The sequence below is a fragment of the Bos mutus genome, chromosome 11 (genome assembly GCF_027580195.1).
Source record: "Bos mutus isolate GX-2022 chromosome 11, NWIPB_WYAK_1.1, whole genome shotgun sequence".
Classification (NCBI taxonomy): domain Eukaryota; kingdom Metazoa; phylum Chordata; class Mammalia; order Artiodactyla; family Bovidae; genus Bos; species Bos mutus.
In genome coordinates, this window is record NC_091627.1 from 34,946,773 (window position 1) to 34,959,295 (window position 12,523).

At 38.6% G+C, this 12,523-nt stretch overlaps 1 protein-coding gene and 1 pseudogene across 2 annotated transcripts in view; both read left to right on the plus strand.

The window, feature by feature from the left end:
- BABAM2 (BRISC and BRCA1 A complex member 2) overlaps positions 1-12,523 on the plus strand; it is a 421,888-nt gene that overhangs the window by 9,942 nt on the left and 399,423 nt on the right. The gene's annotated exons all lie outside the window — the stretch shown is intronic.
- LOC102267624 (mitochondrial import receptor subunit TOM6 homolog pseudogene) lies at positions 4,347-4,795 on the plus strand (annotated as a pseudogene).

The following is a 12,523-nucleotide window of genomic DNA, read 5'->3' on the forward strand; positions in this document are numbered from 1 at the left end:
TTCACAATACTCTGTGTTGTCAGACTTAATTTTTTGTGAAGCTGATGGATGTGAAGTGGTATCTCATTATGCTTTTAATTTGTGTTTCCCTGATTACTAGTGTAGTGAAGAATCTTTTCATTGATTTCTTCTTTGGGAATACCTTTGCTCATCTTTTGGGCTTCCCTGGTGGCTCACATGATAAAGAATCTGCCTGCAATGTGGGAGATCTGGATTTGATCCCTGGGTTGGGAAGATCCCCTGGAGAAGGGAATGGTTACCCACTCCAGTATTCTGACCTGGAGAATTACATGGACAGAAGAGCCTGACAGGCTGCAGTCCGTGGGGTCACAAAAAGTAAGACACGACTGAGCGACTTTGACTTGCCCATCTTTTAAGTGGATTGTTTATATGTGTGTATGTGTGTATGTGTGTGTATATATATATATATATATATATACACACATATATATACAGAGAGAGAGAGAGAGAGATCTTAAAATGTTGTTTATGTAGTTTGGATACTAATCTTTCAGCAGCTACATATATTACAATCTCCATTTAGTTTGTGGTTTATGTTCTTAATTTGGTACTACTGATATCTAACAGTTTTAATTTAATGAAGTCATTCATCAACATTTTCCTTTTTAGATTTGTTCTCTTGTGTGTGTGTGTGTGTGTGTGTGTGTGTATTTGTAAGAGAGAGAAAAGAACCATTTCAGGAAATTCTGTCCTACTCAAAAGTTACATGTCTTTCTCTCAGAAATTTAAAGTTTTCCTTTTTGGATCTTTAAATAGGAATTTATTTTTCTATAAAATACGTTGTAAGATAGGAGTATAGTTTTTTCCACCAGTGGATAATTGGTTGTCCCAGCATCATTTATTGAAAAGCTCATCCTTTGCTTGTGGCTCTGTAATGCTGTGTCTCTTATTATGTCAAGTTTACATTGCACATGGATCTATTTCCAGGCTTCCTGTCCTGACCAGTCAGCCTCCTTGTCCTTGTGCTAGTTTGTGCTATATTAACCATTACAACTTTATAGTGTATGTTGTGATAGCTGGTAGGAAAATTTCTCCTCATCCATCTTGTTCTAATTCTTAAAACTTGTCTTGCTTAACCATATATCCTAAATACTCTTTTTTATAACCTCATTTATTTTGTTTGTTTGTTTGTTTTTTGGCCACGCCATGCGGTTTGCAGGATCTTAGTATCCCGATCAGTGATTGAACCCAGGCCCATGACCGTGGAAGTACTGAGTCCTAACCTCTGGAACTCCAGGGAAGTCCTTCACTGAAATGGTTGCATATGTAAAGAATCTGCCTGCAGTGTGGAAGACCTGGGTTCAACCCCTGGGTCAGGAAGATCCCCTGGAGAAGAAGACGGCAATCCACTCCAGTATTCTGGTTTGGAGAATTCCATGAACAGAGGAGCCTGACAGGCTCACGGGGTCTCAAAGAGTCAGACATGACTGAGTGACTTGCACTTTCACTTTTCACTTTCACACTGTTCTTTAAGGATATACCGTAATTCACTGAACAAAACTCCTTCTTTTTGACTCACTGAGAAAGGAAATGAAAGGAAACTGACTTGGTGAGGGGCTAATTGAGAATTGACCATCAGGAAAGCTCTCTCTGAGGAAATGACATTTAAGGTGAATCATGAAAGATGAGAATAATTCAATGTGAAGACCTGGGGAAGTTGTTGTAAAAAGGGAATATCATGTTCAAAGACAGGAGAAAGCTTCCATGATCAAGGATCTGCAAGGCCACTGTGGTTGGACTGTAGGGAGGGAGTGGGAGAGGGATATAAGGTGAGATTCTAAAGATAGTCAGGGGCTAGATTATGCAGAGTCTGGTGGGCTAAATTTGGGAACTTGGATTTTATTCTGGGTGGAATGAGAAGCTATTGAATGATTTTAAGCAGAGTGACATGATCTTATTTATATTAAAAATATTACTGGTTGTTACATGGAAAATGGTTTGTGCAGGATAAGGTAGAGTAGTTAGCTGTCCATTACAATAGACCAGGTGAGAGATAATAGAGTCTTGGAATATGGTGGTGCCAGTGGAGATGGAAAGAAGTGAATGTATTTATAAGTTATTTAGAAGGTAAAATCAAGAATATGTTGAATTTGGGTTTTGAGAGGGTCAGGAATGACTTCTTTGTTAGCTTAAGTGGGTAGGGTAGATGGTCATGTCATCTGCTGACATGGGAAGGTGAGAAGATGGATGGAGGAACTGCTTTAATCTGGATTGATTGTGGTCTAGGTCTGCCAGGCAGCTCTCATTGTATCATGCATCATTCCCTTTACCTCTTTCCTGTGTTGAATCTCATATCTTACTTGCTTGTTTTACCTTCTAGCTTTGTTGGAGCAAGTACTCCAGTAGCATCCTAAGAAAGAGAGAAGAGGAGGTTCCTTTTTGAGTTCTTGGAAGTCTAGAAGTGTCTTTATTCTACTTTAAACTTGGTTGATAATTTGGACAAGTACAAAAGTGTAGGTTGCAAGTTATATTCCCTGTGAAATTTGGGAGGCTTGATCGGTAATCTTGGGGACTCCTAACACATATTGTAATTTTATGGATGGAGTATTCGCTTTTCTGCAGGGATAGTAATTGTAGTTTTTTTTTTTTTTTTCAGTTGAGGTATAATTGACTAAATGTTTAAAAAACACTTCTTCTTTACCTTGTAGTATCCCTATTTTCTCTTTCATCTTGGTAGCTTTCCTTAAACTGATGATTCTTGGCTGTCCATGTCTATTAAAGAGTGTGAGGTTCTGAAATGTGAAACTGAAGCTCTTTGAGTGTAGGTGGGCTTGTCAACTACTGAGCCTCACTGCAGTGTTATCAGGAAGTGTGGTATTGTGGTTTATATTTATCTCCTATATATTTGGTCTTCATCCACAGTTTGAGGCTCATAGCTCCCCAATTCCTTGGAATTTCCTGAATGATAAGAGCAATGGGATAACATTTGGTCTCTTGTCCTCAGTTCCTGAACCTGCTTCAGGGAAGGTGACTATTCGTTCCCACCCAAGGTTGGGAGCTGGCCCCTTAGATTGTAGTTTTACAATATTGACTATTCCTGCTACATATTATTGAGTATACCTCTTCAGGAATATGGTCAATTTCTCTTCTTCACATCTGTTTTTGTATCTGTGAATAAAAGTTTGTGTTTTCTTCATTTTGTTCCTGCACATTTACTGTTAACTTATTCCTAGGTTGTTTATTCTTTGTTGTGCTATCAGATAGAAATTCTTAGTGGTTTTTTGGCATATATGAAAGCTAGTACAGAAGTTAAAGTGAAATCAGGAGATGTTTGAAAAATTTAATAATTCAGAAATCTATTATCAGAATACTGAAGAATACTTAGGGAGAATTTGGAGAAAGGAAACATAACCGTGAACAGTCTTTGCAACCTTGTCAATTATCATATATTATGTTTGTGTTTATTTCTGTATGAGTTCTATTTCATTAGTCTTTATATCTGTCTTTATGCCATTACCCACAGTTTTGATTATAGTAGCTTTGTAGTTAATTATGACAGCTCAAATTGTGAGAAACCAAAGTCTGTTCTCTGTTTTTTCTTTACTTTCTATTTTCCAAGATTTATTTCTTCGTTTTCAAATTGTTTTGTCCAGTCAGGGTCCTTTGTAATTCCAGATGCATTTTAGGGTTAGTTTTTCTACTTCCCCTTCCTCCAAATAATGTTGGCATATATAAAGTTCAATTGAAGGTGTAGATCACTTTGATTAGTTTTTTGTTTACGAGGGAAAGTCAGTCTTTTTAACAAACAGTGCTGAATAAACTTCATATCTATATTCAAAATAAAGAAGTTACCCATTAACTTATATCACACACAAAACCACACACACACACACACACACACACACACACACCAAAATGCATCAAAGACCTAAGTATACAAGACACAAATATGAAACTCCTGGGAGAAAAACTAGAGGGAAGGCTTCAGGATATTAGATTTGATATTTCATAACAAGCACAGGCAGAAAAATAGATAAATAAATTTTGTCAAAATTCAGAATGTTTTTGTATCAAAGAAATTATCAAGAGACTGAAAAGACAATCCACAGAAAGGGGAAAAAACCTTTGCAAATTGTATTTCCAATAAAATTGAATAGCATGGAACTTCCTGGAAACACCCTAAAAATCTAATTTTCAAATTGCTTGATTCACCAAGGTCTCTTGGTGATCTTTATTTTTTATTCCTTAATATGTTCATAATTAAACTTTTGATTATCCTTGCCTAGTGAAAAAAAAACAAAAACATAACCGTGACTGGAAGAGCTGAAGCATGGCTGGGGAGTGGGGCTGGGTGGGCACAAGCCAGAAGTCAGGGTGATGGGACTGGAACCCTCTGAGCCATCTTTAGAGGTGTTGGGTAGCAGCATCATATAGTGATGAGTATGCAGGTTTTTCAGCTGGTGAGGTCTGAGTTTGAATCCTGACTTTACCGCTTAGTAGCTTATGACCTTTGGCAACTTACATACCCTTTCCGTGCTTTTTCTTACACAGGGATGATGTTAATAATTATCTTATTAGGTAGTTATGAGAAGGCTTGTGGAGCCCAAGGTGCTGCTATGGCTTCCAGTGGGGCTGATGTGAACATTTTTGGCTGGGCAAATGAAGCTCCTGAAATGCCAGATTACATGGATGATTGGCTTGAGGGCATCTACTGCCTCATCACTGATAGGAATGCTTTTCGAAAGAACTTAGTTTGGGACTTTTTGCTGTGGGAATGTGGCTCTCCAGGAGTTTGAGTGACATTGATCTAATGGTACCTCAGCTTGGGGTGTAGCCAAAAAAGCACATAGAACCTCTGTGCTGTACTCGAACCTTCTAGAAACAGAGCCTCCAGTCTATGAGTGTCACAAGAACTTGCCCAGAGGGGCACCTTTCCTCCTCTGCCTGATTTGCTTTCTCCACAGAGTCTACTCAGAATACCATTCTCTGGTCAGCAGTCAGGTTTCAGCTACAGTGTTGTTTTCTGTAAAGTTCTGTACATGGTTTCTAAGTTTCTGTAGGGAATTATCTTTGCTCCTGTCCTGTGGAATGACCTAATGGTATTTTAACAAATACGTGAAATAAAGACTACTCATAAAGATAAAATAATTATAGAGATGAAATGAGATAACTTATGTAAAGCACTTAGAGTAACTTGGTCATAGTGCTCAGTAAATGGTAGCAACTATTATATTACTATTGTTATGTTACATATAGTATATATATATTTTTCATAGTTTATATATTATACATATTTATTATTTCACTGTATTATTGTTGTTTGGTAGTTGGTAGAGTCACACTGGCATTCCAGAATCAGGGACTCTGTGAAGAGTGAGTGTCCATGTGAGTGGTATAAAGGAGCTGTCTAATAAAACCCAGGTGATTTGAGCAAGCTAAGAACTCACACATGTATAACAGAGATCAGAAATCATAGAGCAGAAAAGCACAGGAAAGCCAGAGACTTTTGTTTCTAGGGTAACTTTCTGTAACTTTCTATCTTGTTCATTGCTTTTTGGAGTTCTATGGAGGGAGGAAAAAGTGTGGCTAACTGAGACCCAGCAGGGGGATATATTCATTTGGAATATTTGATTATGTTGAAGAATGGATGGGTGTGAAGATACAAACTTTTTTTTTTTTTTTTTAAGCAGATGGAGCCTAAGAGTTTTAAACAGCTGTTAGAGACTGAACATTACTTGTCCTGAGCAGAGACAGCAACAGTTTTTAGCAGAGGGTTAATAAGCCTGCCTAGCAAGGCCTGTTAAGATGGTGTGCAGGCTAGATTAGGGAGCTCTGTTGGAGGGTGGAGAGTTAGTGTGGGGAGTGGGTGGATGGTGGTGAGGATATTACAGAGCAGATCTTTGGCCACGGTTCAGGGTGCTTATCGGGAGAGGGCAATGGCAACCCACTCCAGTACTGTTGCCTGGAGAATCCCATGGATGGAGGAGCCTGGTAGGCTGCCATCCATGGGGTCACTAACGGTCGGACACGACTGAGCGACTTCACTTTCACTTTCCACTTTCATGCGTTGGAGAAGGAAATGGCAACCCACTCCAGTGTTCTTGCCTGGAGAATCCCATGGACGGAGAGGCCTAGTGGGCTGAGGTCCATGTGGTCGCACAGAGTCAGACACAACTGAAGTGACTTAGCAGCAGCAGCAGCAGGGTGCTTATCTAGGTACCGAAGCATCTAGAAACCTAGTGAATGGTGAATGGTGTTGATGTTTTGAGTGCTGTCACCATGTTCAGGTCATCCTCTAGGAATTAGTCCTTGAGCTGTTTTAACCATTAGAAGCACATCCTCCTCTGCCCCAGCCCCATACTCTGTACTTGTCTAAGATCTTTGTCCTGAGCAGCCTTCTTCTGATCATAATAGTATACTGCTGCTGCTATTGCTGCTAAGTCACTTCAGTCGTGTCTGACTCTGTGCGACCCCGTAGACAGCAGCCCACCAGGCTCCCCCGTCCCTGGGATTCTCCAGGCAAGAACACTGGAGTGGGTTGCCATTTCCTTCTCCAATGCATGCAAGTGAAAAGTGAAAGTGAAGTCGCTCAGTCGTGTCCGACTCTTAGCGACCCCATGGACTGCAGCCCACCAGGCTCCTCCATCCATGGGATTTTCCAGGCAAGAGTACTGGAGTGGGGTGCTATTGCCTTCTCCGATAATAGTATACTACAGTAATATAAATAATGTCAATGAAACAGTTAATGGGTCTTTTTAATGTTTCAAAGAGCTGTCATTTATTTTATATTTTGTACTTAGGATTTTTGGGGAAAAAGTCAGAGTGGTGATACTGTCTTTGACCCAGTGAACTCTGCCATCACTAGCCTTGGGAACTTTTGCTAGGATTCCACAGTCTTCCCACAGAGTCTGGGGTGGTGAGTGCTAGGATAAATCTGAGTCTGGAGTTTTAGATGATTGTTAGTCTTGGGCTTTTCGTGCGTTATAGTGACTTCATTTCAGGGTGGCTTCTTTTGGGTAAGGGAAATAAGTAGAGGGAAGTAGCCAATTTAATGTGCGAAGGAAAGAACAGAAGATTCATTTAGTCAGTTCCTGGCTCTACTTTGTATTGTTCAAGGGAACAAAAAAGTCACTCCTACCCTTATTTTTGTCCTCTGTGTTATGTGCAATTTTAAGGTAGTATTTTTTGACTAGTTTTTGTTTAATTAAAATGAAAAATTTGTAAATTGCTTGATTAAAGTGAGGCTCTTTCAATACATGCTAATAGGCACATCAGTTTGTTTTAGGGCTCCAATTAAGTGTTCCTGTGCCATCACTTACATGTTAAAGGACCCCTTATGTCCAAGTAACACAGCCCCCTTTTTAAGCTTCCATGTTGTTTGAATTATCTTGCTTTTTGATGCCATGGTCTTGAGAAATAATTTTGTAATTTTCCTTTCCAGGGCCACATTTCCTGAGTCATTTAGTTATCTTTCTAATGGCATGTTATGAAAGTTGTTTTTCCCATTGACCTTGCTTCTCTTGACTTTTTGAAAAACGTATCCCTTTTGTTTTCTGAAAAGGTTTTTTATCTCAAACTTGGCTCTTGCCAACTTATTGATAAGAGATCTTGAATCAAGTAGAAGTTTTGGGAAACATTTTGATGTTCTACCATTAAGTAGATATACTGTCCTCAGAAAAATTGCTTGTTTCATCTGTAGACACATTTGTAGCCTGCTAACACTTCTTCAGTTAAAAAGGATTATTTAAAAATTTTTGTGTTTCAGTAAAGTATGAACATGTAGGTTCAATTTGGGACTTAGCACATACTTTGTTTTTAATGTGGTGAAATATACATAACATACATTTACCATTTTCACCATTTTTAAGTGTACAGTTCAGTGTCATTACATACTTTTACATTAAACAAGAGCTGCCCATTCCGCCCTTCCCTCGGCCTTGGCAGTCACCATTTTATTTTTTGTCTTTGAATCTTACCGCTTGAGGTACCTCATGTAAGTGAACTCAGGAAGAATCTGTCTTTTTGTATCTGGCTTATCTCACTTAGCATAATATCTTCAAGTTTTACCCATAGCATGTGTCAAATTTTTCTTTTTTTTGGCTTCATCTTGAGGATCTTAGTTCTTATAGGATCTTAGTTCTCTGGTTAGGGATAGAACCTGGGCCCTTAGCAGTGAGAGTGTGGAGTTCTTACCAGGGAATTCCCAAGATTTTCTTCATTTTTAAGGCTGAATATATTTCATTGCATGTATATGCCACATTTTGTTTATCCACTCTTTGATAGATGGACATTTAGGTTGCTTCTACCTTTTGGCTATTGTGAGTAATGCTGCTATAAACATGGGAGTACAAACATCTGTTTGAGTCCCTATTTTCAGTTTGGGAATATACCCAGAAGTGGAAGTTCTGGATTATACGATAATTTTATGTTATCACCATACTGGTTTCCATAGTGTGCTTTATGTTCAGTCACTCAGTGGTGTCTGACTCTTTGCGACCCCGTGGAGTGTAACCTTCCAGGCTCCTCTATCCATGGAATTTTCCAGGCAAGAATAGTGGAATGGGACACCATTTCCTCCTCCAGAGGACCTTCTAGCCAAGGGATCACACTGGTGTCTCTTGTGTCTCCTGCTTGGCAGGTGACTCTTTACCACTAGCGCCACCTGACTGTTCCCACAGTGGCTGCTGCCTTCTGCATTGCCCCTAATGCACAGGATTCCAGTTTTTCCACACCCTCACCAACACTTGTTGGTTTTTAGAAAAAAAAAATTTTAAATAATTTCCAAATGTATATGAAGTGGTATCTCATTATGGTTTTGATTTGCATCTCCTCAGTGATGTTGAGTATCTTTTCATATGCTTATTGGCTATTTTATATATCTTCTTTGGAGACATGTCTGTTCAAGTCCTTTGCCTATTTACATTTTTTCATTGATGTTGTCTAGGAGTTTTTTATGTATTCTAGATATCAAATTCCTTATCAGATATTTGATTTGTGAATATCTTCTCCCACTCCAGGGGTTGCCTTTTCACTCAGTTGACAATATCCTTTGATGCATGAAGTTTTTACTTTTGTTGAAGTTGAGCTTATCTGTTTTTTCTTTTGTTGCGTGTTCTTTTGGTGTTGTATCCAAGAATTTTTTTTTCCTCTTTTAAACCAAGAAGTTATTGCAGAATCCAGTGTCATGAAGTGTTACCCCTGTGTTTTCTTCTAAGAGCTTTATCATCTTAGCTCTTGTAATTAGGTCTTTGATCCATTTTGAGTTTTGAATTAAATATTTTAGGGTATGGCGTAAGATTAGGGTTCAACTTATGTTTTTCTTTGCCCATGCATATCCAGTTTTCCCAACACTGTTTGTTGAAAAGACAATCTTTTCCCTATTAAATGCTTTTGGTACTATTGTTGAAAATCATTTGATTATATATTCAAGGGATTATTTCTGGGCTCTCTGTTCTGTTTAGTTGGTCTGTATGTCTGTCTTTATGCCAGTACCACACTCTTGAGTCCTATAGCTTTGTATTAAGGTTTGTTTTTTTTTTTTTTTCTGGCTTAATTCAATCTGTATTAAGTTTTGAAGTTGGAAAGTATGAGACCTTCAACTTTGTTCTCCTTTTTCAGGATTGTGTTGGGTATTTGTGAATCCCTTGAGTTCCCATTTGAGTTTTAGGATAGCATTTTCTGTTTCTGCAAAAAATGTCATTGAGATTTTGATAGAGATTGTGTTGAATGTATAGATTGCTTTGGATAATATCAATATTTTAACAATAGTAAGTCTTCAGTGAACATAGAACGTCTTTTCATTTATCTGTGCCTTTAATCTCTTTCAGAAATGTTTTTTTAGTTTTGAGTATTCAAGTCTTTTGCACCTTGGTTAAGTTTATTCTTAGGTATTTTATTCTTTTGATACTATTATAAATGGGTTTGTTTTTGTAATTTCCTTTCCAGATTATTTATTGTTAATATATGGAGCTGTAACTGAATTTTGTGTGTTACTTATGTATTCTGCAACTTTGATGAATTTATTTATTAGTTCTAACAGCTTTTTTCCTGGTGGAATCTTTAGGGTTTTCTAAATGTATGACCTTGTCATGTGCAAACAGAGGTAGTTTGCTTCTTTTTCAGTATGGATGCCTTTTATTTCTCTTTCTTGCCTAACTTCTCTAGTTAGGACTTTCAGTACTATTTTGAATAGAAGTGGTGAAAGCAGGCATCCTTGTCTTGTTCCTGACCTTAGAGAAAAGGCTATCAGTCTTTCACCATTTTTTTTCCCCTTCAATTTATGCTTTGATTTAAGTCTTTGGCCGAGAAGGCAAACTAAATTAAATACTGTGAGGAAAGCTACAACAGTACTGAAGTTGTGAACTTATTTTTGAACTGTAAATTATTATGAAACTAGCTTCTGTAAAAGAGGCTGCCCTGATTTATTATTAGCCAGAATAATAGCAAGGGGAACACCTTCATAGTTTTACAAACAGTTGAGGTTCTTAAAACTCAAAGAGGCTTTTTTTACCTTTCAGTCTGTGCAAGCACATAGGTTTGTGTCCACACTGTATTTTTAGCTTTATGGTGTAAATGTGGCTTAGAACATACTGTTCTGTGTAGGACTGAGGGATACAGTCAGGAAAAATAGAGGGGATGAATGTGTTGACAATTTGGGCTGCATATGAGTGGCTTTTAGTGGACTTCTGTCTATAAAATAGTCACAACAATAGTAGCAACAATAGTAGCAATAATAGTAACAATAATCTTGGTTAGGCAAGTTAGGTATATAATCTCCTGCACATCACATCACTGCATAAGGTGTAGATATTAGCATCCTCTTGTTACAGGTGAGGAAGCAGTCCTGAGAGGTCAAGGTAAGGGTCTCAAGCTGTTACATGGCAGAACCAGGATTTGACACTAAGTCTCTGATTTTACAGCCCTTTTGCTTTCCCCTGAATTTGTTGTTTTTGTTTGATTTTAGTTATGCCACCATATCTTTAGTATGGACCTTGATTCATTGTGGTACCAAGAACGTACCAGGTGATAAATGAAGGTACTGCATATATTTTCTTTGGTTGGTTAATTTGAACTCTGAGGTGATGTCACTTGTCTCGCCTTCTCCTTTCTTAGCTCTGTCTGTCTGTGCTTGCTTCTCTTTAAAGGCTAGAGAGGGCTGTGCTGAAATTGAGTCAGGCCTTTGTGTCAGCGCTTCTTTAGAGGGAGTGGAGAGCCTGTTATCAATACACTTGCTTCTAGCTAGAATAGAAGCCCTTTAATTGAGAATTAGTGACCTAGAAAATACTGTTCCTTGTTATTATTACTGTATTAGTGTAGACCAGGCTGGGATTGGTTAACTCAAGCAACTTTATATTGAGCATGTACATGCTAAGTCCCTTCAGCTATGTGTCTTACTCTGTGTGACCCTATGCACTATAGCCCACCAGGCTCCTCTGTCCATGGATTTTCTCAGGCAAGAATACTGGAATGGATTGCCGTTTCCTTCTCCAGGGGATCTCTCCCCAACCCAGGAATTGAACCCTTGTCTCTGGTGTCTCCTGACGAGACGAGTCTTTGCCGCTAAGGCGAGTCTTTGCCACTAGCGCCACCTAGGAAGCCCCAAAGTGTTAGTCTCAGTCTGACTCTGCCACCTCATAGACTATAGCCCACTAGGCTCTTCTGTCCATGGGATTCTCCAGGCAAGAATACTAGAGTGGGTAGCCATTCCCTTCTCCAGGGGATCTTCCTCACCCAGGGATCAAACCTAGGGCTCCTGCATTACAGGCAGATTCTTTACCATCTGAGCCACCAGGGAAGCCCTCTTCTATTGAGCAGTAAGGACAGTAATATGATAAGAGCTGTTATCATTAATAATGCTATCATTACAAGTGCTTTGAAAGATATTATCACATTTGATCCTTACAATAATCTCTTAAGGCAAGTGAGGTAATTGAGAGATTCAAGTAAGTTAAGTGACTTGTTCAGGATCATCTAGCTAGATGATACCATCAAAAGCAGGTCTCGCCTCTTTTTCTCCATTACAGGATCTGCCTTTTTGCTAATTTCAAGCATATATATATATACACACACACATACACACACTCACACACACATAAACTTGAAATAAATGTATATACACACATGTATTTGTTGCCTCAGAGAAGGCAGGCTTCTCATCTGGCATCACAGCTGTGTCCTCAGTGCCTAGAATAGGACCCAGCCCAGTAGAGGAGCATTAAGTATAAAGCTGGGAATCTGAGAGTGGATTTCATGGTTCCAGGTTCAGAACCACATCACAGTTGTCTCCTGGGGTAAACAAAGTAAGTCATTAGGATCTTGAGGTTCTAATGATCCATGAGGGCATCATGGGTCAAAAAAGTGACTAGTTGTTGCTACTGCTCACTTCTCCTGGACATTAAAGTTTTAAGCTCATTGATTTAAAAAACTTTTATTGAAGTATAGAATACATTCAGAAGACTACACTGAATCAAATGTGAATATAACTGTGAATTTTCACAAACTGAACACATTTGTGTAATCAGCATCCCCCAAAATGGAACATTACCAGCTCCTTAGACATCCT